General features: G+C 39.4%; 1 long non-coding RNA gene across 2 annotated transcripts; it reads left to right on the top strand.

The window, feature by feature from the left end:
* The first annotated feature begins 2,124 nt into the window (after positions 1 to 2,124).
* Positions 2,125 to 26,790, top strand: LOC110116854. 2 transcript variants are annotated; one of them, XR_007279244.1, is made up of 5 exons: positions 2,125 to 2,234; positions 2,769 to 2,842; positions 20,851 to 21,351; positions 22,049 to 26,121; positions 26,521 to 26,790. It is a non-coding gene; the product is annotated as an uncharacterized LOC110116854 (long non-coding RNA). The 2 variants fall into 2 exon arrangements; XR_002305519.2 differs by having other exon boundaries at positions 2,133 to 2,234; positions 22,049 to 26,790.
* Positions 26,791 to 27,442: the final 652 nt, after the last annotated feature.

Consider the following 27,442-nt stretch of genomic DNA (forward strand, 5'->3'; position numbering starts at 1 on the left):
TAATCGAATCGGCTGAATTGTAGGGGTTTTTTTTTTTCTTCTTTTTTCCCTATGATCGTACACACTGTACATACACGTCTCACGTATAGGTTCGACGTGGTCTAGCTAATTTTTCAATTATAATTATAACGTACGCGGTAGGTCTAAATATAAATTTAGAATTGCTGTGCATAGAGCAACGCGCTATATGTGCGCACCAACTTCTTAATTCCGGCGAAGGGGATAGTCGGGTTCTATATATATACTCTGAACGTACGTAAGAAAAATATTTGCGTTTCGAAAAGAAAAAACCAAAACCAAAATTCAAATTCAACGTAATTCGGAAAAAGCGCGGGTTATCAATCCGTCACAATTCTCACTCTCGCGATTTACATACATCATATTACATTCGTATGTATGCAACAAAAGTTGAAATAGACAAGCCGTCGAGACGTCGGGTGAGAGAAAAAAGAAAAAAAAAAAAAAAAGGATAAAATGAAAAAGGAAAAACGAAAGATAACGTAGAGAGAGAGAGAGAGACCTGAAAATAGTTGATATAGAGGAGGAGGGGTGATGGTGGTGAGCTTCCGAAAAAAGAGAAGCAGAGGGGTAAAAAAGGTGAATTTCATTTGTGTTTAATCGAAAGTACAATGGCGCGTCAGAAGAGAAGCGGCTTGTCTGAGCGAAAAATCATTTGTTCGGTACCGCGCGGGGGTCGGGGTTGGTTTTCCATAGTACACGGTATAAACGTTTCCACATCCGAACCCCGCAGCCACCAGACGCCAGTCAAAATGCAAATTATATCTTTCCGAGGTGTTGGATTATTATTTCAAAACCGGATCTAATGGCCATTCGATTCGAAAGTACCTATATCTCGCCGAGCGAATTAATCTCGATTCTTATTTTTTGTAACGAGCGATGATTCGCCACGCGCGGAAATATGTCGCGCCTCGAAAGGACGTTCGGATTTCGATATCGGGGAACGAACGGGGAAGAGAAAAAAAAATATATATCAAAGAATCGAAAATCTTCAGTGATCCCTTTTTATTCTCACAAAGCTGGATCGTTTTATCGAGGGTGCCGAAATCCCGAGGGCTCTAGAAAAGTCGTCAATGTTGAATATGCTCGCCGTCTTCGCCGTCTTGGGGTCGGTGAAAGTAGACGAAAAGAGAGAAAGAAGAGCCAAAGAAAAAAAAAGGAAAAATAAAAAAAAGAAAAAAAAAAAGTAAAGATTCTTTTACCCATAATAGAAAGGGTTGTGTCGGCACTCGCGGCCGGACTCGATTCTCCATACAAACCAGCCGGCTCTCCTTTCGTCGTCTGCCTCCGCACAGAAGCTTCTACTTTTGCCGGTGCACATTAAGGCTCTACATATTTTAGCTGGAATGTAATTGAGATTCCTTCCAGAAAGTTCCAAGTTCCAAGTTCCAAGTTCTTCATTTCGTTCGTACGCGCGTATACCCTCTGCGAAATAAAAGTCTTCAAAGACTGCGGTAAATGTTTCGTGGAAACAAAAATAAATCAGTTGCCCCCTCGGATTTCGAAATGTGCGAGGTGGAAGCTTTTCGTCTACTCGATTGTCGAAACCTGATCCAGATAGAAGCGTACCCAGATTAATCATTCGTTCTCTTTTCGTAGAACTCGCGTCGGGATGGAACGCTCTTAAATTCGCGACGAATCGCAACAATCATTGGTCATAATCCTCCACTCATCTTTCCGGATTAGCGAATGCCCGAACGGCTACACATGACGTGGCTACAGATTAAGTCATGTAGCATAGTTACGCGGAATGCGTCGCGGTTAAGACCGCGTACACATTTAACGTAACGCGTACGTGTAAAGGATGATGGCTAAAAAAAGCGAAGGACGAGAGTCCTGGTCCCCTCTGATCCTGGCGATCATTTTTTTTTCTCTGTTAAAAATTGCTAATTTTTGTTCCATTGGAGTTTTTCTAGTTTTCTTATTTCTCGTTCGTTTTTTTTGATTTTTTTTTTCTCCTCCCCTTCCCTGCCGTGGTGCGTTATTTCCTCCGGTTATGAAAAACGCAACTCGTCGCAGAAGCGCCATCTGTCCCTATTTTTTACGTCACTCCCCCGCGACTGCTGGCCGAACCAAGCTATCGACGGGGACCGACGTCGTCCGAACAATTCACGATTTTATCCGACTAGATCCTGCGCGCCCGACCTAAAACAGAGACGGCACAGTTGCGGTCAAACCGTCGGACCCGCAGGTTACGCGGTCGCAACTAAATTCAGGTGATATTATATTATTGAATAACGACCGCACTAAAAGTACCCACCGCGGTCGTGATATGACAACCCGTCAGAAGTAAAGCGGATAAAAAAAAAATAAGGAAATCTTCGTATCGAATCTAAAAAAAAAAAAACAACTTAGGACGAAATTCAAAGATGAGAACGCGCGGATTTTTTTTCTTTTTTTTCCATCTTACAAAATTCGATACGGTCAACTTTGTCTACGTATCGCGAATTTCTTTTTCGTCTACTTCGTTTCGTTTGATTTTATGAAATTTTTTCCATCTCATTGTAACTTCGGTCGGTTTCGTCAAAAATCGAAACTGTAACATCCGCGTTTCGGACGAATTTTGATTATCGAAAAACCAAAAAGAGGAAGAATGAAAGAGGGAAGGAGAAAAACGAAAAAAGAAGTAAATGATTGTAAAATGCAACGCGGGGTGACAGTTTGGTTAACGAGGACTACATAATTTCTAATGGGATTTCGGATTACGATAATTTTTTTTTTTTCATTTCTCACTTTTTTTTTTCAAACAGATTTTTCACCCCGAGGATTCAATTTTCTTCCGCGTGTGATGTACGTACAAAACGACTCGTTTCTCATCGACACGGTGAGTGCAGCAAGTTTACCACATATTGAGTTTTTTCGTTCTTTTTCTTTTACTTCAAATTTGAACAAAAAATTTTTTCCCATCATCGGAATGATTGTCGAACGCAATGTACATCGTTCGCATAGTCTGACTAATCATCCGGTTGGTAAAATATAACAAGAACGAAAAGAAGAGAAGAACAAATTTCCTTCTCTTCTTTTCGAAAGGAAAAAAAAAAAAATTAAATGAAATTGATCGTCAACGTTACGAGAGATTCGCAATTCGTATAATCTCGATCATTCGTTCCCATAGAAACCCTACGTCGCAATCCGCATTATAGTCGCCATAGAAACCGTTAACAATAATCGACGTGTCGCGGTATTAGGTACTCAAGCTCTCGCCGATCCGTTCGTTCCGTGTCTCTCTCTGTAAACCGCCTCCCAAAAAAACGAAAAAAAAAATCGAAAGAATGGATACAATACTAAAAAAACTAGACGAAAAAAAACTATCAAACCAGTGTCACTCGATTCACCATATTACTCGTATACTTTTTCTCGCGATACCCACCGCACAGACTACTTAATATTTTCTAAGACGCCAACGCGGTCGAGAAACCGGAGCCGATTCTTTTCGGGTCCGCTACTCGTACCGTACTTTTATACGATACCTTTTTGACATCTGTCAAAAGTCCTTTTTTCCCCTCCTCCCCCCGATATTTCATTTCGTCTCTTTGTTTTAGTTTTTTATCGCACGTCGAATTTGAAACTTATCGCTCCTTGCCTTTTTTTTTTTTCTTCTTCAAGTTCTTCCCAATCAACTGCAGCGATCGGAATTAAGGTCGCGATATTTCTCATGCAGACGATGATCAGACGCACTGATTTTATTTTGATTTTTTTCTTCTTACCTTCTCTCTTCGCCGTTTCGTTCATAATTTATAACGCATGGACACATATGTCGTACGTAACTACGTATAGGTAGAACCGATGCCCTGTTATTAGGCCCATTCAGTTAGTAACGAAGGGTGTATGTTTATAATGTAAAGCCGATGTACGTATACGTACACTACGTACACGGGGCGAACTTACTCCTCTTTATAAATTGACGATAAAATTCACTCTTGATTGAATAGGAGAAATCAGACGGGATCCTTCTCTCTATCTCAATCTCTCTCGATCCCTCGCACTCCCTCGTTCTCTTTGCTCATTCTCCTTTGATCGTTAATATTTAGTTTCATATCCAGTTGAACCGATCCTTTTTTATTTTTTCATCGGCATCCGTAAAGGTACACGTACGAAAAAGAATGATAAAAAAAAAAAAAAGAAAAGTTATCTTGTCGTTATTTTTTTGAATAAAACCGATAATCGATCGGTCCGACTGAGAACAAAAAATATTTAAAATCGAACGGTCAATTTTCAGAGTTCTTTATTTGATTGGATTTTATTTGTTTGTCCCTCCTTCGTTTCATGTACGAGGAAAATATAATCTCCTATTATGAAATCCAACCGTCACGTCGATTAGAGTTGGCTAATCGGTTTTTTCTTTTCTCTGCATTTTTTTCCTCGATCGATAACGAGCTTCGTTCAAATACGTGACGGGGTTGTTAACAATTTTTTCAGCCAGATTTTTACACGTTACCTGTACACCGCTACATCGTCGGTTGAGTGGAATGATTTTATTATTATTTATTTATTTTCTTTTCAAATAGTCATCGCCGTCGTAATCGTCGTAGTAGTCGTCGTCGTATCGTGCTAATTAAAAGATGGAGGAAAGTGAAGACGTTCAGCCGCGCGTGTGTGTTCGGTTTCTAGCTGGTCGTGTGCGTGTCGACTTTTAATTCATCCAACGTGTATTAGATGAACGAGGGAGGATTGGCGTAACAATTGTTATTATCATTATCGCAATATTAAAATTCCAGCGGACCGTATCCATATTATCTGGACCAAGCGAGAGACGAGATGAGAGTGGACGAGAATCGTAAATTGCCCGTCTTCGTGTGCTTTAGTTTTTCTATTTAAAAATGTGTTTTTTTTTTTTTTTCTCTTTTCCGTAAGTACTCGTCTCCACATGCATCATTGTAAATTGTCACATCTGCACCTTCTTATTCTTGGTCTTCTTCTTCCTTCTGTTATACATGTGCACACGTATGTCGACGGTACGTAGCGTACTTTGTATGTGGGAAGAACTTAACGATCGACCTTATTTAACAACAACGACTACTGCCTATGGACGGACATACTGCGACTGGCTGCCACGGTGTTCGAGATGATTTAAATTCAAGATCTAGTTCACGTGATAGTAATAACTATATTCAAACAACAATAATGCACTGGTATGGAAGCGAGGCGCACGTTTAACATATCGTCAGGACTTGCGTATATCTGTATACACGCGTAACACGTATATTTATCCTTTGCGTAAAGACGAAGCGAAATTCCAAATCTAAATCAGAATCGAATGAGGTAAATTTTTTCACTCGCGTATCAATTAAAAAGAAATAACTTTCTGAAAATTTTTTTTTACCAAATCGAACGATAATTTGCCTCATTCTATTTTTCTCTAACAAAACTTATGTGAAAAATTTGTTAACAATTACGTCCTCGCTAGTTGAGTTACGATATAAAATAATGGGTGTATACACTGTACAACTGTATGTGCAAATGTACGTTGTATGTGTTATAAATATATACGTGCAATAAGCATGACGTAATTTCTCATCTTGTTTCGCTTAGCTCACACGTTGTATTTTAGCTCGTGAGTTTTCTAAGCGATCTAAAACACCCGGGCAACAGTCATGAAATATCGTTACGTATACTGTGTGAATTTAACGCACATGATTCGTACGACCAGCTACCCTTTAAAAGCTCCATTTCTCTCTACGCTCTTATTATTACCGCGATCGTTATCGTTATCGCCTTATTCACTTTCGTCGAAACTGATCAAGAGCAAAAACGACGTGGCTACCGCCGATTTTGTCCCAGACTCGTAAAATTGATTGGGAAATGTTTGATCCCGGGCTTTTCAACATTTTCTCTTCCTCGCGGATGTTTCCATCCTTTCTTTCTTCCGAGCGACTCTAAATCCGCGACGGATAGGCCGGTCGTTTGAAATTCAGCCGCGGAGTTTGTCTCGAGAAGTAATACGCACTTGAAATCTCAACGTTATTCGATACGCGTGCACCTGTAATACACGTAAAGTAGGTTGCTCGCGAATTATGTGCGGATTTGAAACAGAACACTGGAGTGTAGAGAGAGAGAGAAGAGTTAGCGAATGAAGAGGACTCGTTGTAGCAAGCAGTGCACTGAGGTGGCAATTCACTTGCGTTTGTTCATTCATCGCGCATGCAATGCGCTTCGTTTTGTCGTTTTTTTTTTTGGTTTTTTTTTTCCCCCCCCCCCCATTTTTGTTGCAGTCGTCGTTGTTGTTTGCCTTGTTTTTCATGCGTTCCTTGTTATTGTTACTAATGCACAGGTGCAGTACGAGTGCCGTCGTCGTCGTCGTCGTCGTCGTCGTCGTGTACTCTTCTTGAAATGCTTGTGTACCACGTCCACCGATGCATCTACGTGGAGGTGTGCGTTTCACATGTGTATAGTCGCAAGTGCCGCACTTCTGCAACTGCAACTATTATAATTATCGCGATACTCGGCTTTTTACACCTTCACACTTCGTTGCCGTTTCAATTGACGTAGTTTCTATTCCGACGATGACGATAATCAGTCCTTCTTCGTTTCGTTCTTTGCATTTGTTTTGTGCAACGTCCTTGTTATCCTCGGGATAAAAATTTTAAGATCCCAGGGTGCTCCTTCGAAGAAGTTTATCCTTTTCTCTTTTGAGAAACAAATAAAGAGATCGTACTACAATTTTCTGTAAAATTTCTGTCTCTTCTCTCAACGTTCCTGATGATCGCATAAGGAGGGAAAGAGAAAGAAAAAAACGTTCTCTGAATCCGAATTTGGGAAATAATGGCAGATTTTTTTAGCGTTTACGGTACTTCGGGGTGATCGCGGTCGCTGCAGGACGTGGGGATGTAAAAATGCCGAAAGTCGAATAATCCCGCGGCTGGTTAGTCGTGACGAAGTAGTAGCAATTCCATTTTCATTAGCGTCTTTTACCTACTTTACGTGTACAGGTATAGGGTGTATACGTTACGTCTGATATGAAAGCTCGCCTCACTCTGATAACGATCAGAGCTTCTACTTCGTCTTCTTTTTCTCCACCTTCTTCACCTTGAAGGACTTTGAAGCCGAGCTAAATAGCGTTGAAAAGGATTCGGAATTTTAGATCGGGGAAACTCGCGAAGTAAGCATAAAAAGCTCGGGGCTTCGAGATAAGGATTTTACGATCCTCGTAGTTATATTATATACATACTTATATCAAGGCATTTTTGCACACCGCTACGTATGTACATAATTTCGTGGTATGTATATACGTGTATCGTGATTGGACAAGTGGAAGAATCACTTTTCTTTCTTATTATTTTTTTTTTTTTTTCAATTCTTTTTCCGTCGCTAGAAGTGCCAAAAAAATGCCAAAAAAGAAATTGAAAAAGAAGGACACGCAGTGGGAAAGGAATCTCCGTTGCGGTCTGAGAGATAAATTTATCGTGGAAAAAAGAAAAGAGAGAAAAAAAGAAAGAAAAGTTAGGTACACGGTATAAAAGGGCATCGCGAAATGTCCGTTCGACTGACTGTCTTTTCCAATTATAATATACCTCTCGTAAAGCTATGTAGGTAATACGGTGAACTTAATTCAGGAGTTATCAGTTATCGATTTTCTTCCATTGTATTGTATGGAAAGAAAGAAAGAATGGAAGAAAAAAAGTACGAAATTCTCATACACTCCAAGCGAGTGTAACTTCCATCATTTTCTTTCTTTTTATCCTAATTTTTCTTTCCCCCCCGTTCTTTTATTCTCACCTAACCCGGAAAGTAGGTACAGTGCACTGCAGGTATCTCTCGTCGAGTGTAATATCCTCGTCAAGGATGCTTATGTACCTGTAAAAAAGCTGAATCGAGAAAGCAAAAAAGAGATGGACAAAAATCATTCTTTTTTCCTTTCTTCACCCCCCCCCCCCCTTGGATATCTATAATAAATCTTTTCTCGTCCATTGGCAACGACTGAGCGTCGCGGAGTTAGTTTTATTTTCCATTTCCGCCAGTTTTGCAAGGAGATCGCACCAGCCAACGACAAGGGCTTTCAGGTGCGATACACATCCTGCAGGAAAACGCGTATCCACGTAGCCGCCACCACCGCCACCGTCTTCTTGGCGATGATCTTCTATAACCAGGTTATACGGGGGGGGGGGGGGGGGGGGGTGAAAACCCGGACTTGGTGAGCCTAATGCGTTTACCGTTGCCCCTAGCTACGCTGAGATTGGCTGTCAGTCGTCCGGGATCCGGTGGCGAAGTCCCCGAAGACGTTTCTCCCCGCGCTGTTCTCTTCCTCCCCCTGAAATACCATCGGAATTTTGCCCGATAGAAAATTTACCACTCTCCCACTTTTATTTTATCTTTTCTTTTTCATCCCTTACGCTTTTTCGGTCCTCCGCAAGTTTCGCAATTTTATTCATTTTCTTTGATTCAATGTTTCCGAAATAGAGAATAATAATCGTTCGTTAATCGACCGATCGAAGATAAAATGGTTGATTTGTGCAGCGAGCAAAAGAAAAAAAGGATCAAAATGGCGAACGATCGGTTTTCTGGTATTTTCTGTCCGCGATTCTTCCGCAGCGGTACATCATAGACTGTAGAATGTACGTGTATATATGTTATGTACATTTCTTATGTACATAACTAAAACGAACCTTGTATGGTACAGTACGTACCGCGACCGAACAGTCACTCATAATTTTCGTCTTTTGTCTTCATCCGCATCGCGAAGCTTTTAATAAACCGCGCCCCGGCGCCGAGCCGCTACCACGACGTTGATAATTCTCCCTTTTATATTTATATGTATATATAGGTATATATGTATCCGAGTTATACGCTCCTTGTTATATTGAAATATAATCACATATATACGTATAGAACCGCTCTATTCTCGATCGCGAAGATTTTTAATATTTGACGATTTTTTTTGCCGAAATTTCCTCATCCCAACCGAGAGAGACTTCCCGATGACTCTGATTAACATGCGAAATACATTACGTCCGTTACGAAAAAAAAAATGGAAAAAAAGAGAGAAAGGTTAAAATTCAAAAAATGAATGATAAAATAGATCAATGTGCGTCGGTTTCTCAGTATACATCGTAATCAAGCGTAGACTTATATAGATATTACGTATTAGCTGTAAATGAAAAAGATGATGCTCAACTAGCTTTTTTTCTGTCTTTTCTTCAAATATGTTACATGTTATAAAAGGGACGTCAACGAGGCGCGCCGGATGAGCGCAGTTAGTTGGCTCTTCGAGGCGTGAAGAATAAGAAGGAAAAGAAGACGAAAGGAACAAAAAAAAAAGAAAAGAGAATAAAATAAGAGTCGCTGTATAAGTTAACTCATCGTCCTAAATCTTAGCGAGAGAACTCCTCCTCCTACTCTTCTTCGTCGTCTTCTTCCTCATCCTCCACCTACTCCTCTCTCTCTCTCTCGCTTATTTCTCTAACTTTGTTCTGTGCCGTACGTGTGCTCTCTATACCGGCTATTACGGAACCCAAAAAAAAAAAACAAAAAAAAAACTTCCCGTTCGTATTCACGTAGCTCACGCAATTGTCATAGCGCGTCACACGTGTCATCGTCATTGTCGCGATCGTAATCAGCATTTATTGCGTAACGGGCACGTAGAGAGATAGAGAGAGAGAGAGACACCGAAGGGTTGAAACGTAACGCGCGCCTCCTGTAAAGAGAGAGAGAGCACTTTTACGACCCCGTACACGAAATGAAAATCTCTGTCTATTTTGTTCGTCGGGATTATCGAACGTCGTCGTCCACCCCGTAGCGCAGGGGTTGGAAAAGCGGGTTTACGTAACTAAATTCCGTGCGGTTTTAGAGCATCATCTCAACTATTAGATAGGATCGTTCGGCTCTAAAGTGCATAGCGTCGTAGTCCGTGCTTGTTGGCTCTGTATTATACGCGCCGCTTTTCCTAGACGCCCTTGGGCACTTCGCGCGGCTCAACATTCTCATCTACTCCGTTCCGCGCCCTTCCCACTTTTACGCCTTTTTTTCCCTTTCTTACGCTATCTCTCCCACTATTTTCAACCGCAGAGCGGCGGGTTACCTCGCGAAAACGCAGCGGGTAAAAGCAGTTTCGTTATCGCCCACCGGAAAACTGTAATATTACCCCATATTTCTAGAGCGTATACACACGCACGTACATCCGTGTAACCAGCGTATTATCGTACAACGAAAGTTTCTCACCGTAGATGTACTTACTTTTTCGCGGTGAAAATATGCAAGGGTGTAGAAACGCCTACGGGGGAGGATTCCGAGTTTTCCGAAATATCGTTGCATCGGTTTTGCCGATTATTTTCTTTCCATTTGTTCGAAAAGGAATTTCGGAATTTCATCTCCTCTTCAATTCCAGCGCACGAAATAAATTCAGCAGCCAATGCCAGACCATAAACGTGAAAATTATATCCCAATCCACTTGTATACGTACGTTAAGTAATGTTCGCCATAATGGCGTCTCTGTTCCGGATTCATGAAGGAAGAAAAAAAAATGGAAAAAGTGTACAGCACAGTAGCTCGCTTTGTTCGTTTAATGTATACCACATAAGTCGGTAGTTTAATACATATACATATATATGTGTGTAAGATGAATTTCTGACCGAACCCGCGAAACGAACGATCTTATAACGTTGCGTCGACTCGTGAATCACCTCGATCTTTACCGTGCAACGACGTGTATAGGTAGACATTAATGTACGTACGTTGCATAGGTGGATGTCAAACATATTCCAACACACACTTGCGCTTACGTTGGAATATTTATTAGAAATATAATAGAAGCAGTTTAATGTTAGTCGTGAGCAATAACGCGCGTATGTATACGTACGTACCTACCTCTGCACCGTTAATTCTATAATAGTCCACGCTGTCATTCCGTTCAAAATATGACATGGCCGATGATAAATAAACGTACGTACGTGATCAGGTGTGGATAGAAGATTCGAGATATTCAATCACCGAACACCGATAAATCTAATCAATTTTTATTATTCAGTTTTCAACTTATTTTCCATCTTTGGCTCTCATTGATTATCATTTTATTTCATACTCGTGTCTCGTGTAATCGCGGTGCGTTTTGACTCAGGTCAGGTTGTAATAATCTCCCTACCAAAAATTGTTTGTCTTCAATTATTCTCCGGATTTTTGTATCCTCAAATGCTCCCGCGCTTTTTACCGGCTGTAACTAACATCGAAAAAGGGGAAAAATAAAATCGTGCTTCTTCTCTGGCGCGTGCCTCGGCTGGGTTTTTTTTTTTTTTTTTTCCCACATCGTATGTATCCGTAGTTACATAGATTTATGTATATATGATATCTACCGTACATAAAAAGGACCCGATGCTCGACGTTACGTTTTATATGTATATATCTATTTACATATGGTATGTACCTATCTGTATGTATATCCGGAAGAAAAAGAGTAGGGAAGTTGCCCACCTGTCTCAAACAGGTGGCCGTGTAGTAAAAGGAAAAAAAAAAAGAAAAGAAACAAAAAGAGAGGAACTCTGAAGAAATTGAAGAGAACTTTTGGTGATATAAGCAGGAAGAGAGAGAGAGAGAGAGAGACGGAATTTTAGGGGAGGCACGAAAAAGGGAGTTTCGGATCGTTGATTTTGACGGAGTTTTTTTTTCAACGCAACCCGTACCTCCCGTATCGCGAAATAATATTATTATGGATTCTGGCAAACGGTCTGCATTCTATCAGAAAAGATACATAAGTGTATGTATACCTGTGTATTTTAATATCCATGTATCGCACACGGCGTATAAAAATCAGAAAATTATCGACAAGTTTTTGTAGGCGTGAAGTCGGTGCAGATTTTGTGCCGCCGTGATTTTGTGCGATAATTTTGGAAATTTCGAATTATTTACTCCGTTCTATCGACGCATAGCTATGTGTGCGTATATAAAATAACGAATACGGTAAAATGACGACGACGACGACGACGACGATGATGATGATGATCGCGAGCGACGCGACGCGGCCGGGCGGCGCCCACTCGTAAATCAATTCCAAAGCAATTCCGTTTTTAGAGCGTTAGAATTTTATATATCGTCGCGAATGCCCCGCTTCGTGGGCATTCGCCGATCGTTTTACGTACATATTCGATACACACATCGGTGTACAACTTGACCTTTCGATATTCTCTCGCATGTCCGTATAATAACTCCATATTCTCCACATAATTGCGCTGATTTTTTATATATATATATATAATTTAAACTCATACTTTACCGCGATGGGAATCAACGATAAAATAAACAGCAAACGTAGCCGTCGATCTTATTCATTTATTTATTTGTATATCCAATTTTTCTACCTAATTCGTTTTATATATACCTGAAAAATGATGTCCCGTCTAAACGAAGGTGTGATAAATTTTGGCAAATATTTAACTGCACCAATCGCGTATTATGTACATACGTACACGTACGTGCATACGGGGGGTTACACACGTAGCACAAAGAGCACGGATAATATGCAAATTCGTTTTCATCACGTCGATGCAATTTATTTAGAATCTTGTTACGTTATAACGTCATAGATTCTATTTTTATCGTTACGTGTATTCGTTTATACGCACGCAACATATCGCATCCGATGCATGATTCGATGTGTATATTATATTCATCGGCACCCCATGTAAGTCCTGAATTTCATACACGCGGCGTCAGATATGATTCATTAATTAATTAATCGATCAATCAATCGCAATTATTGAATATTATATATATTATATACATTCGTACACCGCGCATAGATTGCGCGTGAATCATCGTCGTGTCTTAATTACGCGTTTTATTCGTCATTTTTTATCTTCTCTCTTCTCCCATTTCCACACACTTGCATAGGTTGATGTCGATGTATTGTTCTTTTTTTTTTCACTCCTCATTCGATCAGATTCTCAATTTTCAGTTTACGAGATCGTTGACCGACTGCACTAGAATTACTCGCGTCCTAATAAATGGTAATATTAATATTGGTATAAAAAAAAATTAATTTGAATATATTCCAAGTACTAGTTCCGATGAGTACATTATACCAGCGCACGCCGATGTTACGGCATACTTGTATATGACATACGTTACATAGGAACTTACGTACGTACATATATGCAAACATATATGTTAATACCAGCGTCGAATTATTTCATTAACGCAGTCGTGTCTTTATATTAGACGTGGGCGTGTGTATAAGAATAAAAACCTCCGTGCATGATATCGTAGAATAACGTATATATATATATATACAGCGTTGTGTGACATCATGTGAATTTGTCAGCGTATAAAACCAAGAGTAGAGACGTGTATATTTTTCTCATCCTTCTTTGTTTTTTTTACTCATTTTGTTGGTTTTTTTTTTTTTTTTGTTTTTTCTCCTCTCATTTCATCAGTGATGCAAGTCTACCAAGGATTGCACAATGCAACGTTACGTACACTTGACTCATCCGATAACCGAGGTGATGGAAAAAAGATAATTAATGAAAATAAGGGCAATCATCATTTTTTTTTCTTCCTTTTTTTTTCTTTCCTTTTTGAAAGGGTGCAGATATATCACAAAGAAACAGCAGGGCGGTGGTACGCGGTCGTTACCGTTGCCGTTACCGTTGCACCTGCATTTTTTTTCAAACGCTTTGCACCCGGTTACGTTTTACGTACATAATCAAAATTCATATGTACATATGTGTAAATCCCCACCTTTTGCAACTACAGCACATATGTATATTACATATTAGAAACGTAATCAGAAAAGAAAAAGGTAGAAAGCTGAGGGGGGTTGAAGTTATTTTGTTTTTTTCCATCTCTTTCTTTCGAGTCATCGATTATTTTATTTTTTATTTTTTTGGGTTTCCGCGGGCCTCGGGATCCACAGGAGGGATCGGAGTCGGTGTTGTTTAACGCTCTCGTTTTTCGAAACTCACGATTTACGTTTCAGGCTTTTTCAACCGGTGGTAGTATAAGGCTCCGGGTACAGGCTTCGGTTGAGCAGATTCCAGGCATCGGGCTTCTGCTGAACAGACTCGATGCGTTATACGTGTGTTTATGTGTATATAACTATCTGTATATATGTACAAAACCCCACCCAACCCCTCGTTCTCTAGTAAACGTGCTCGCAACGGCTAAAAATAATCCCAAACGCTACCGATGGTTAGCGCCGTCACCGCGCGCCCGCTGCAAACGCGAAGTCCACTAAGTTGCAGACCTCCGTATGTACGCACGTACATACCTATAACTATACGTATATACTACACATACACATCTCTATATTCTTTTATGTCTCCTCATCTTTATATATATATATATATACATATATACATTTATGTATATTACACGAAAATGCCTGCGATGGGAGTTGCCGCTCGCGTATCTGACCTCTTCTACTTGCACTCGCGCAGCCATCTTTTTTTTTTTTTCATTTTTTACCCTCTCATTCATTTCCCTCCACACTTCAACCGCGAAATATGCGTGTTAATTTCTTCGCGCAGGGAAAAAAATTGGGTTCAATGTTTGAGCGAAAAGAAAAAAAAAAGCCACAATTTCATCATCGTTATTCGTGATCAATGAATATAACGATGAAAAGCAATAAACGCGACGAATTCGCCGATCTACGTACGTACAATGGAGGTTTTGCAGATGCACTTGTACATAGATAGGTGTGCAGGTATATGGAAAAGTGCAGTATTTGATCCGGCATGGTTTTAAAGCTTTCGCGAAACTTCTGAATGAAATTAATCGCGCGTAAATGAAGAGCCCGCCGTTCTCTCCGTACCGCCGCAAAGTTCGCGCCCATGTACACCGCCGTATACATATGTATACGCCGTATTATGTGTATACATGAATATGTATATCTGTTGTGAGCATATATACGTGTGTACGGTTTGTACAGAGCTAATTGTGTGCAGTAGCAAATGGAGCAGTTCCTTTTACCATTTTCATCCCTACCCCCTGTTCAAAATTTAAATCACCCAACCGAACTCTTTGCGTTCTCAATTAAACGGTTTCACACCCGCATCGTCCGTCGCCCGAGCGCTTCAAAGAAAGTGAAAAACAAGAAATAGAAATAAAAAATGATTAAAGGGGAACAAAAATATGCTTGGAAAAAGAAATTAAATCCAAAATTGTTCGCTCCTTTTTTCCGTCGCACCTCCTCTGCAGCGATTCGTTGAGAATGACGAAACAGATGGAATGAAAATCGACGAAAAAGGAATAAGGAGAATCACCGAAAACGAAGAATCGTTTTTTTTTTTCTCTCTTATTCCCATTTTTATAAACGTGCATCTATTAATCGAATGCGTGTAGGCATATCCCTGCACGTATTTATGTGTATAAGGGTCGCGGGGTGTGCGGTGTAATTGTCAAAGGTGACGGAGTTATTTACAAAGTAACCCTATAATATAAAATGTTTGTTCGTCAGTGGAGTCAATTTCCGTCTGGGGAACGAGGAATGGGAAAAATATATATGACGTAGGAGTAGGAAGGGGTTGTAAAAGGAAAAAAAGAGAGCGATTGAGCTACGAGGGGGAAAATAAGGCTTTTCCCTCCCTTGGCGCGTATATACCTACGAGTACATATGTACTGTACAGTTTTATGTATTTTTTGGGTTTCGCGATCGGTTTTTTCTTTCTTTTTTTTTTTTTTTTCTCTTTTCCTTCTATTCCCGTGTAAACAAAAGCTACTTTCGTGACTTTCCGGTGCTAAGCTACCCTCCCTGTTGGTGGGGCGGGATAAAAAAAAAAGCAGCAAATAAAAAAAAATAAGAAAAATGTCGGAAAACAGAAACTTATCACGTTCCTACGTACACGGGATACCATGTACCTTTACATGCACGCGTATTTTATACAGCGAATCTATGTGGACTAGATAAATCGTTTCGATGTCATTTAGTTACGATTTCGAGCGTTGAACAAATTTTTTCACCTTCTAATACCGGACTGATATTTTTTCTTTTTTCCCCACTCACATTACACATCCACGACGACGACGACTATGTACAATCTATATAATGCGTCAGACTCGAAACACAGTGGCCAGGTGAAATCGATAACTGGGAACAAGCAGCGTAACTTTTTAGACCCTCTGCTCTTCAACCACCAACCCCATAGCTCCAACGGGTACGAACTTTCTGGTTGAAAAAAAGAACTGAATAAGTTGAAGAAATAGAAAAATCAGAGGCTCGAACGTAGTTCTCAAAATTAACAAAAAATCGATGAAAAAATCCCATTTTTATTAGTCGCGATGGAATTTCGATCGAGATGAAAAATAGCGGGTGTTTTTTTTTTAAAAAGAAAAATTTATTTTTTCGCTAGTAAATTAGGTGTGCGATTTATTGGGCGAAATCGCGAGCAGATTATACAATCTGTACGGTGTATGACGTATGTTTTACACATGTAGATATTATGATGCGTACGTACGTACCTATGTGTGTATATGACATGTGCCGGAAGTACATTAAAACCGGATGTTAGGTTAACTTCCTTTCGTATGTATTTATATACCTGTAGGTATAACGACATACTGTAAATATTCACTGTCGATGACTAGCCATTATCGGTACCAGAACAAAACTAGTGGAAGAGGGATTTGAAAAAAAAAATGTAACGAAAATCCAGCGGAACAAACAAAATCGGGGCATACGATATAATTTCGGATCAGCGATCGACGCATCGGATTTTGAAAAAAGTTCTCAAAAAAAAAAAAAAACGTTGCAACAGAAAGAAGGAGGGAAAACGATGGGATAATACAGGTGCAGCAGAGGGAAGGGAGGGAGCGCTTTGGCAGACTCGAAGTTAGGTCGCGTTTACGGTATATATGGTACACGCCTATTTTAAACGAACAAACTATCGCTGCAATGGTGGTATGAGTATAAAAAGTTGAGATTCCCACGCGCAGTTAGTGTGTAGGTATACCTATACAGCGATGCAGTTCGAGAGTATTTTCTTCTGATCTGTAGCACAGCCCGGAGAGTTATGAAATGAATCACGCGCACACGAAGTTAGAGATATCGGAAAACCGACGCTCGATGGAACTAGGAAAATTTGAAAATTCAACGAGGGCAGCACAAACGAAAATGATCGAGTTTGATCATCATTGAAAAAAAAAAAACAGAAATTAAACAATCACTGAGAAATCAGATCAGTCGCCCCTGTATTCGTTCGTTGTGATTTTTCTTCTTCTTTACCCTTTCAATTTTCGTATACGGATGAAAATACACAAATGTATATATACACGTGCGTGACGTGTGTACGTAGTTCGGTACATGATGCGGAAAATTCTATTTTGATACGTATATAGGTATACATATGTAGACGCGCATATGTACACCACTTTCTCTTGGATCTCGTTATCGCGGAACACGTGGGAATGGAAAGACGAGACGTGGAACCGATCTAAACTAGAAACTTTATTTATAGATTTACGGTTCATAACGATCGCCCTCGAAATAACCATTATTATTATTATTAGTTTCATTATCATTATCCATTTTGAGTTTCGGTCTTGCTCGTAATAATCAGAGTTTCGTTATCAAATTACGCACGTACGTTACATGTGCTTACACACCGTTTATATATTTATTTCGTTATAATTATTTCCGCTCAATGTATACCTAGGTATATGAATTCTTTTTTCCTTGCTACGCGACGATATTCGGAAATGATGGGAGGTTTTTTTTTTTTTTTTTCCTCTTTCATCCGACGGAAATATAGCGAAACTGTGAAACTTCAAAATTCCTCAAATATGTGCGTTCGGATATGAAAAAAAAATTATATATGTATATATATATTTTTTTTTTTTAATCCCACGATGATATCATACGCGCAGTGCTCGAATGATGATACTCTATATACCGAAGACATATAAATCTCTCGACTGACTCTTATGTGTTGGGCTGGCTGGTTGGCCTACTCCCGTAAAACTTGATAGGCTATATATATCATTACGTACATAGGTATATAAGTATGCGGATGTGTGCGTTGGATCGCGTATATGCTCAACAGGGACTCTCAACTCGTTTCAGATACTTTTTTCCCCCCCACTTCTGGACCCCTTCCTACCTGCCTTTGGTCTACCCTCCTTCACTTCCACTATCCACCCACTACTGCCGCTCGCGCGGTGTGCAAATCTTTACTTCGCGGCCCACCCGCGGTCGCCGACCCCTTATTCTGAGACTCTCTCTGATCTTTGCTGCTGCTGCTGCTGCTGATGCTGATGCTGATGCCGTTCTTCATGCCTACGGTCTATTCTATTTTATTTCAATCCTCCGTCGCTTCCATTTTATCCTATTCAATTTTTCGTCATTCTATTCTCTTGCGAAAAGACGAGAGAGAGAGGGAAAGGAAAACCGAAGCCTTTGTCGAAGAGAGAATTTGATTTATTTTTTTTTGCCTTCCTTTTATTTTTCATCTTTCGGTTTTCATTCAGAGATCTCGAAGATCGTGCGATGTTGTGTAACGTTTGTTTTAGGGAACCGAAAAAAAAAAGGAAAAAAACTCAGAAAGAAACGAAATGAATTAATGAGCCGGGAATGAAAGAGAGCCGAAAAGGGAGTCGAAAAAAAGAAATCAAAATGTAAAGGGATACTAAAAGTTTCAGAGAATCTAGATCTATGTGTACGTAGGTACGTACCTATTATGCATATGTGTAACTTTATAAGAACGAACGATCTGCGCTATCCGTAGCCGCGATCTTAGGCTTAAAACTGAACTTTTGTACAGAATTACGTGCTCGAGATCCTCGGAACAGATTTTCTGAGCTTTTATGTATGTATATTCCATGTACTCGGTTTTATACCGGGTACATAATATACATTTACTCTCATTTACTTTTTTCATGTACGTGTGGACACCCCTCGTGTACCTAAGATAAAAAAAGAGGAGATAAAGAATATAATGGTAATTTACTTATCGTACGAAAAAATAATACATACACACCGGTATATAGCTATTTCGTGTATATATGCGTATGTACAAGTAAAATATGCTCAATTCCGACTGACCGTTTAATATATGCTGTGACAATATGTGCACAGCTATATATTTAATCAAAACGTGACCACGCGATATTTTTTAAAAGCTTTCAAAATTATTTCACATCTTTCTATCTTTATTTTTTCTTTCCTTCTGATTACAAAATAATAAAGGAAAGACGAAAGAATAATGGCGGGGCGTGTATATATTTCTACATGCATAGACATCCTCGATGCACACGATTGACATGATTTTTTTTTCTCCATTGATTTATTTCATCTTATTTTCTCTCACTTCATTTCATTTTGGCTCGTTTCTCGCGCGTGTAATTCCGAACTCGTAATAGGTCAAGTATTTATTCAGTCTTTCCTTTTTTTTTTTTTGTAATTCTTTTTCCGTTTTATTTTTTCTCTTTCATTTTTATACCCCAGCGAACGAACGAACTAACTTTCTGGCGGCTACTGTTTTCTGCCGTTGACGATGGCGATGGCGATGGCGATGGCGATGGCGATGGTAGTTTCTTCTTATATACCGTTTCGCGAGTCGCACGAGAAAACTCGACTTATTTTCTATGTATACTTATATACCTATAAGTACAGTTGCCGCTTCTGCTTCTGCTTTTGCTGCTTTTGCTGCTTTTGCATTTGCAGAGTGCCGCAGAACTGCTAGAGAAATAAGTAGTTATATGTGTAAGAACGTTTCGCCCGAGTGAAACGACCGCAGGCCTCGGAAAAGATGGGGAAAAAGCTCGAGTTAAAAAAAATCATAATCAAAATGAAAAAAAAAATGTATAAAAATTAAGGAATCGCCCCACTCCCCGGGGGGAAACTGAACGCGGATCGAAAACACCCCTAGCTCACTCGTTCTACTTGCCCTCAAATAAAATAACCAAAAGTAGAAATGAGAAAATATTACTTTTCCCTTTTTTTTTCGTAAACCCACGATCGCCTTATTACATGACAATGAAGACGGTTTAAATATCCATCAGTTTTACACATAGGTAAATATACATAGTAGGAGTGATTAACATCTGTCATCGGGAATGGCGGTTCATAAGATACATATATAATACATATATACGTACGGATAGGTATATACCTGTACATACGGTATCGGATGATGAGGAACGAAGAAAAAAAGACCGAAAAACTAGGAAAAAAAAAAAAGGCAAAAAATAAAAACCAAAAGAGAAACAACGGAATATACGGCTCTAACCAATTTGTGTCAGTGGTGTGTGCGTCTTTGTTGCCCGGTGAGACCGTATAGTACATAGCGGAAGTGGGCTTGGCCTACTTTGGGAACGCCACAAAGAACTCTTCGGCTCACGGAGGCCACGGAGATAATCCCACGACTGCTTCGCGGCGGTGGCGGTGCAGGCGAGCCATCGAGTGATGCGAGCAAACGTTTTTATGTTTCGGATGGATCTGATCGTCGTAGAATGGACGTATTTATTCATCCTCCTCTCATTCTACCCTTTTTCCACCTGATTCTCCTCCTTTTTCTTTTTCTTCCTCCTCTTCTTTTTCTTCCTCCTCTTTCTTTACCCCGTTCTATCTTCCTTTCTTCAGGCTTCGACCGCGCTTCGTGTGTAAAACGGAAAAAAGCAGCAGATCTTTTCTCAAAGCGGCGTTGACGAATCGGTTATCGTTTCATGGACACGTTCGGATCATATCGTGTGTAAATTATTACATGGTACTTCGGATCACACGACGTGAGAGAAAGGGGGAAAAAAAAAAGAAATAAAAGAAAAATTCTTCGACGCCTGGTTAATTTATCCGTGATCAATGTGACTGTTGGATATTTCTAGAAAGAGCGTTAATGTTCAGAGGATAGAAAAAGAAAGGGGAAAAAGTTTTTGCAGACGTATTAAAATCTTTCGTTTTTTTGGTTTCTCTGATTCCAGGTGAGGAGAGGAGAAGATGGAAGAGATGGAGGCGAGGATATTTGAGGGAGGGAAGCAGAAAATATAAAATTCTGGATTCCCTGAGAAAAAATTCGTTCTCCAGTTTTTCATCCGTTCAAATTTTTTATTCCTTGGCGTACGTTTCGACTGTAAGCACATCGCATCCTGTCCCCACGGCAACCGATGTGAAGTAAAATGCTGCTATTGCTTCAAGAGGAGGTGGTATACGTGGGTGGGTATGCCTGCACCGGGTCGTACGTGCGTACGCTAATAACGGAAGTTTCGAGGTCATTTCTGAAAGGAAAGAGTAGAAAAAAAAAAGGAGTAGAAGTGGAAGGAAAAAAATGAAACATTTAAATAAATAAATGTAGGAGCGAAAAAGCAAAATTATTTCACGAAACGTATATCACGTTATCCGTACGTACGTACGAGATTGCAGATTCCGTGGAGAGGAAGAGGGACTGTGGAAGTATTGAGAATGAAAAACGCGAAAAGAGAAAGGTGATGTGTATCTGGATTTATCAAATTTAATGAAAGTTAGCAGCGGTTATTCCGTTTGTGGTTTGGTTTTTTTTTTGAAATATACAATATGATTTGTCGGTTGTTCGGTATTCCCTAAGAATAATACACACGCAAGTGTTCTTTTTTTTTCTCTCTCCTGATTTCATTCTCTCGGTCTCACAGCTCCTAGATATTTATGACAAAACGCTTTTTCGTTCAGCTGAGCTTCGTTCGGTTTAGTTTCATTTCAGCGAACTGTAAACCGAGGGAATGGCGAATGTAAATATATACCACTTGTTCGGAGTTCGTTTGTGTATAATATTCATCTTCTCGGATAACGTTCAACGAAATGGCCAGAGAATTTTCAAGGAAACGTCGGCCAAAGGAATAACGTAACGAAAAATTTTAACCACGCTGTACCCGTTCGTCACTCGTTATATTTCACCGGTTTCTGATCTCAATTTTTCATAAAGAATCTTCTCCTTTTCCTAACCGTCGATACGTTCCTTCAATTATTCGACCAAAAATCCCACAGCGTTAATTTCGGTTCCCTCTTCTCGCAACTTACTTTATTATTCTCACAGTGAATCTCACGTGTATTTCGTTAGTTAAAAACGGGGTATGATAAAGCTGACAAAGAATGGTCTGGAAGAGATTTTTATTATATATATGTATATGTATCTTAATTTTTCCACAGCTAGGGAGGTACGATTCTTCGAGATATAAAAGTGGCGGTGGTATGTGGGTATATAATCCTGCCGGGCACTGTAATGTTCGGGTCAAATTGTCGCATGTCTTCTTCATCCGCCCCATGGGATGACGGGGGGACGTTATAAGAGAAGGTCGTCTAGCAGACGACGACGGAGGCGACTATAAGGATAGCGTTTCACCGCGACGTGGCCACGGATAGGACTCGCGTCGGACCAAAGTAGAGAGTAAAGGAAGATACTAAGGAAAAGGAACTACCTCATCCGTACACTTCTCATCGTTCGTTCTTACGGACCTACCTACCTACCTACCTACCTACCTACCTACCTTCGCTTCGCGGTGGAGTTTCAGTGTTCTCTCGAGTCGCCGTTGGAAGAACTCTCTGTGGCAGTGTCAGTGACCGGAGTATGACCCCTGCCAGGATCCCTGGGCACCACCTCTACTCTCTGACTTCAACTATATCTATAGTACTTTACCGCTTTAAACTCACTGGTCTTCTCTCCCCTTATATTCTTATTCTCATTCCTATTCCTGTCCACGTGTACAATGATTATTACCGCGAGGACTTACGGGAACCGGAAGTCCATGCATCCTTAATCATTGAAATTTCTCTCCGTCGTGATTCCTTCCAGCTGAAGAAACCAGAGGAGAAACTGTCCCGAAAAAAAACCAAGCTTCCGAAATCTCGAATCCTTCGTACCATGGTCGAGGGAAAAAATATATATATATATATCTTCGAGAGATTCGAAGGTTTTCCGATATAATTTTCTTCTCTCTGCGAAGCGCGATCGCCTTCGTGTCATTTTTCTGTCTTCCTCCGTCTCTCTCTTTTTTTTTTTTTATTTCTGTTCCATCTTCAGTTTATTTATTTTTATTTGTACGCGCGAGAGAGGAGTTACTTTCCCAGGTTTCTTTCCCAGTCCCATTTCTTTTTACTTATTGTATTTCACCTTTTAGTTTCTATTCTTCTTCCACGCGTACAATACAGCTCGGAAAGACTACCCGGTAGAAGAAACGGCGGTTCGTCGTTGTCTCGAGTGTCGCATCTAGCCGAAGGAAGAGTCGAGTCGCTGACGATGCCCCTCCGGGGTCGTTTCGTCGAGTCGTTCATATCCCACCAGTACGACGGCATCAACGAAATACGTATGTAACGTTGTAACGGAATATGAGGTAAAAACATAGAAAAAAAAAAAAAATTGTAACTATAACTTCTGCTAGGAAACTAACTACCCCTTTACCTCCTCACCCTTTACTTTGTTCCCTATTTTATTTCACTCCGTTCTATTTGATTTATATTTTCTGTTTCCTTCTATGTTATTCCTTCAAGAAATCACATCGTGATCAATTGAATTAGATTCGCTCTATAGGGATATCATCTTGAGAAACCCTTGAGAAGATTTTCTAGCGTCCATTGCCCGATTGAATCTGTTATATAATATTATATTCTACATCAAGAGCCAACCATCGACCCGCGACGAAGGTATTCAAATATTTTACAGGAGCATTCGAAAATCATAAAGGTTTACAATCGGTATCGATAGATTTCAAATTTTGCGATGTCATAATTCAGATTAATCGACGTTGAAAATTTTTTCTTCGCATCAAGAGGATCGATGGGATTTGGATACCGCGGCTAGGCCTGAATCCTTGCTCTGCCCGTTAATTTTATTTAGGGTGAGCAAAGTTTCAGGTGTGTCCGCGGTATTCGACTTTACCACATCGCATCGCATCGGAATCGAGAGGGAAGAACGTGAGATTTAAAAGAAAAAAAAAATAAAGCGACAAGTGGTCACTCGTGCACCGTTTGTATTTTCGTTATTTTTCAGTACCGTAAAAGACGAGAGATTGAAAAACGAAAGGAGTGCGGAAGAAAGGAGAGAAGGGCGACGAGTCAAAGACACGCGATTTCCGGTCAGACGGTCTTAAAACTAAAAGCGTGGTTTTATATCTGTGACGCATAAATGTTTGAAGTCTCCATTTGTCGCCGAATGTCTCAGTGAAACGTACGAGTATTTCTTTATTTTCTCGACTTTTTCTTTAAACTTTTAGTAAATCAACTTCGTCGAAACTTCTTTTTGTCACCGTTAAGTCGAATTGAAAACAACGAGTCGAATTATATCTGTACGTTATTATAACAAGAGAGCGGAAACGACTTCCTAGACAATTGGGGCTCACTCGTGATCGCTGGAGCGTGTAACGTTCTTCCGGTACCGTAATCGACTAAATACAGCAACAGGGTGACGCGACGGGTCAAGGAGACGCGAGGCTTGTCGCTAAAACTAAAAACTATGTATGTAGATACGAATATACTTATTTATAACATGAAATTAGTAATCTCCGAACCGTGAACCGTGAAAACGATCGGTAAACGATCCAATGTATATCGCACTAATGGGAGGAAGTTCAGTCAGAGTTTTCATTAATAGATGTCCATTATGTTATTATTATATTTTATTCTATTACTTATTCGTACTTTTTTTATTATCCGTGCATTCTCGTCGTTCGACATTTGAATAATACCGGTATAAATCTAACCCGTATCTGAAGAGAAGAAAAAAATGAAACGAATTAAATGACGAAAGCTTCGCGAATAAATCTTTCAACTTATAAAATCGTAAAGTAATTGTTGATAAAAATGAGTAAATAGAAAAAAAGAGCCATTGGTTTTTTGTTTGAAATTTACCATCCGTCCGTGTGGATGAAAAATAATCCGATGGAACGATAAAGCTGGAATGGAGGTAATTTTTTTTTTTTTTTTCAACGGAAAGAGAACCGAGCTACTGGAGTTGGGATTAAATAGGACGAAGAAGATTTATAATCTACTTGCGATTCACGATCCGTTATGAAACAGCTATATTTCCATGAAGAGACGGCCTGCAGGAAGAAGAAGTATAAATGTTAAAATCGCATCGGATCATCTACCGAAATCAATTTCGGTAAATAAACTCGATTTTTACTCTTACGCCTGAAATTTGCTTTTGACCTGGATAAAAAAAGAAGAATCCTCGTTTATTGAGAATTATAAAAAAAAAAAAAAAACAAAAAAAACATATGAATGTAAAAAGGTGAGCAAAGTTTCAGGTGTGTGAGTTACTCGAGATCAACGATCTACAAAATTTACGTGCAAAACTATTTTACAAATATAGTTTTATTGCAGTTTTTTTTCCCATGCATTTAATTTAGGATCTGCGAATTGCAATTGACAAAACAATTGTAATTGTACGAACTGTGTATCAGGTTAGTATAAGCTGTTATCAAACATTAGGCTTTATTTTTTGCAAGTCTTTTCATGAAAATCTTTTTTTTACCTATGAGTACGATGGAAAATTAATTGCTTTTATACCGAATGACTAATTGCTTATTTTCAGATAAAAGAAGCGAATTTGTGAATGATTTTAGTGCGTACGTCCCAACAAATTTAGATCTCGTATTCACCTCTAGGAGCAGCACCTTATGGAAGTTACGATATACATATAATATCCTGTATACATTTATTTTTTAAGAACTATAAAATTAATTATTTGATGGTAATCAAAATAATAGTATCATTCACGCTATCATAACTCATTATAAATATATAGAAATAACTTAAACTAGTCATGTTTGGGCCAAAAATGTATTGTGGTATCAGGGAAACATGACAGGCGCGAAGGTGTTCCGAGACATCTGATCATGTGCATGCATATATGCCTCATCATATCGTATGGAAAACCAAAGAATAATTTAGTAACACAAAAGGAGGAAAGACGGATCCTTGGCGTGGTGTTTGTAGATTTTTCTTCGTTGATCGTTAGATACAGGAATACATTCATAAAAAATACGCTAATCGCGAGTAGATTGTTTAGAAAAAAATCCTTACGAACGCTCTTATATTTTATTTTCTTTTTATGCATCTATTACTTCAGATTCCTATTCACATGTTTAAGTGATAATGTTGATCGAAAGGTAATTTCTTTGTTACACTTCAGTGGAAGCCTGATTAAAGCTGGAGCAAGATGAGCTGTGCGAAGCCTTGAGAGACTGAAAAAAGAAGCACACGTCTGCTGGGTGATCATAAAATTAGTGAGAAAAATTGTTCAATTCACGCAGAACAAGGGAAATTTGTATAGTGAGCCTCATATTTGTCAAGGATTGTATTTATCAATTCATTTTTAGAATGGCATTGAATTTGTGGAGAAAAATTTCTGCGATAGGTTCACGTACCTCAAGTGCAATAAATTGCACAGTTAAATAACGCGAGTTATGCATTTTGAATTTCGTGACATCGGAAATCGGAATAACTATTCTTGTGTATCTGAGGCTTGGGATTTCGAGACAGCAAACTAATCAATCTATCCATTGAAATTATGAAATTATGGCTCATTTATCGCTTTGCACGGCACGAAATTGTCGACAGATCTTTATTCCAAATTTTGAAAAATATCCGAGGCTCACTCACCTCCGTTCGACTCTCTTTTTCAGGAGATGAACATACAACCTACAAAGCAGTCTGGCCTTTCGTCGGGAATACAACAGTGTACTCGGAGCATCTACAGAACCTATCATATGTTCGGTGCGGAATACTTGTATAAATGAGTTGAGCATTTTTTAGTTTGCAAGAACTATTATATCATTATTACAATGTTGATAGGAATAGAGGTATAGTTCCAATTACTTATGGAAATGAGTTATGATATACATGTGAACATACTGTGTACATTTTGATTGCTGAATAAGAGGTATCGAATTATTGTTTGAGTGGTCGTCGAAATATGAGTATTGTAAGCACACTATTTTAAGTCGTTACGATCATAAGGAGATGAATGTATCCGTAAGAAAAAAGCCGTGAGCGGCATCGCGATGTCCCAACATGTATTTTTAAACGTTTATTTATCAATAAACCCTGACTATTACGAACACACAAGACTTAATTTATTATCCATCTGAACCCTCCGAACCTCATTCCCCGAATCATCAACACATCATATGCTTGCATGTGTATTCAATCCTACTCCTATAACGTATGAAAGAGAGAGCAACTGATGCATTGCATGACTGACTGCATGCATGCCTGTGTCTCTGATCGTTCAATCATGCTTTAAACCGGAAGTGATAATGCAGAGCTCTAGATTGCCGGCCCTGAAAATTGAAAGTTTGCCGAAAAGTGGAGATTTGTATCAGGAGAACAGGAAACCCGAGGAGGTGGTCCGAAACTTGGTGCCTCATCATGTGCATGCATTCGATCCTTCATGATTATTCCTAGTCTGATAGAGAGAGCGACTGATTCTTTGCAGAACTAACTATATGCCTGCCTATGTATTTATTTATTCAATAAATCGTAGACAAAAGGGGAAAAGAATAATTTCTAGCTTTAGAACAGCGTTTCCGCAGTTTATAATTTAGG

This window comes from Athalia rosae, chromosome 7 (assembly GCF_917208135.1).
Source record: "Athalia rosae chromosome 7, iyAthRosa1.1, whole genome shotgun sequence".
Taxonomy (NCBI): domain Eukaryota; kingdom Metazoa; phylum Arthropoda; class Insecta; order Hymenoptera; family Athaliidae; genus Athalia; species Athalia rosae.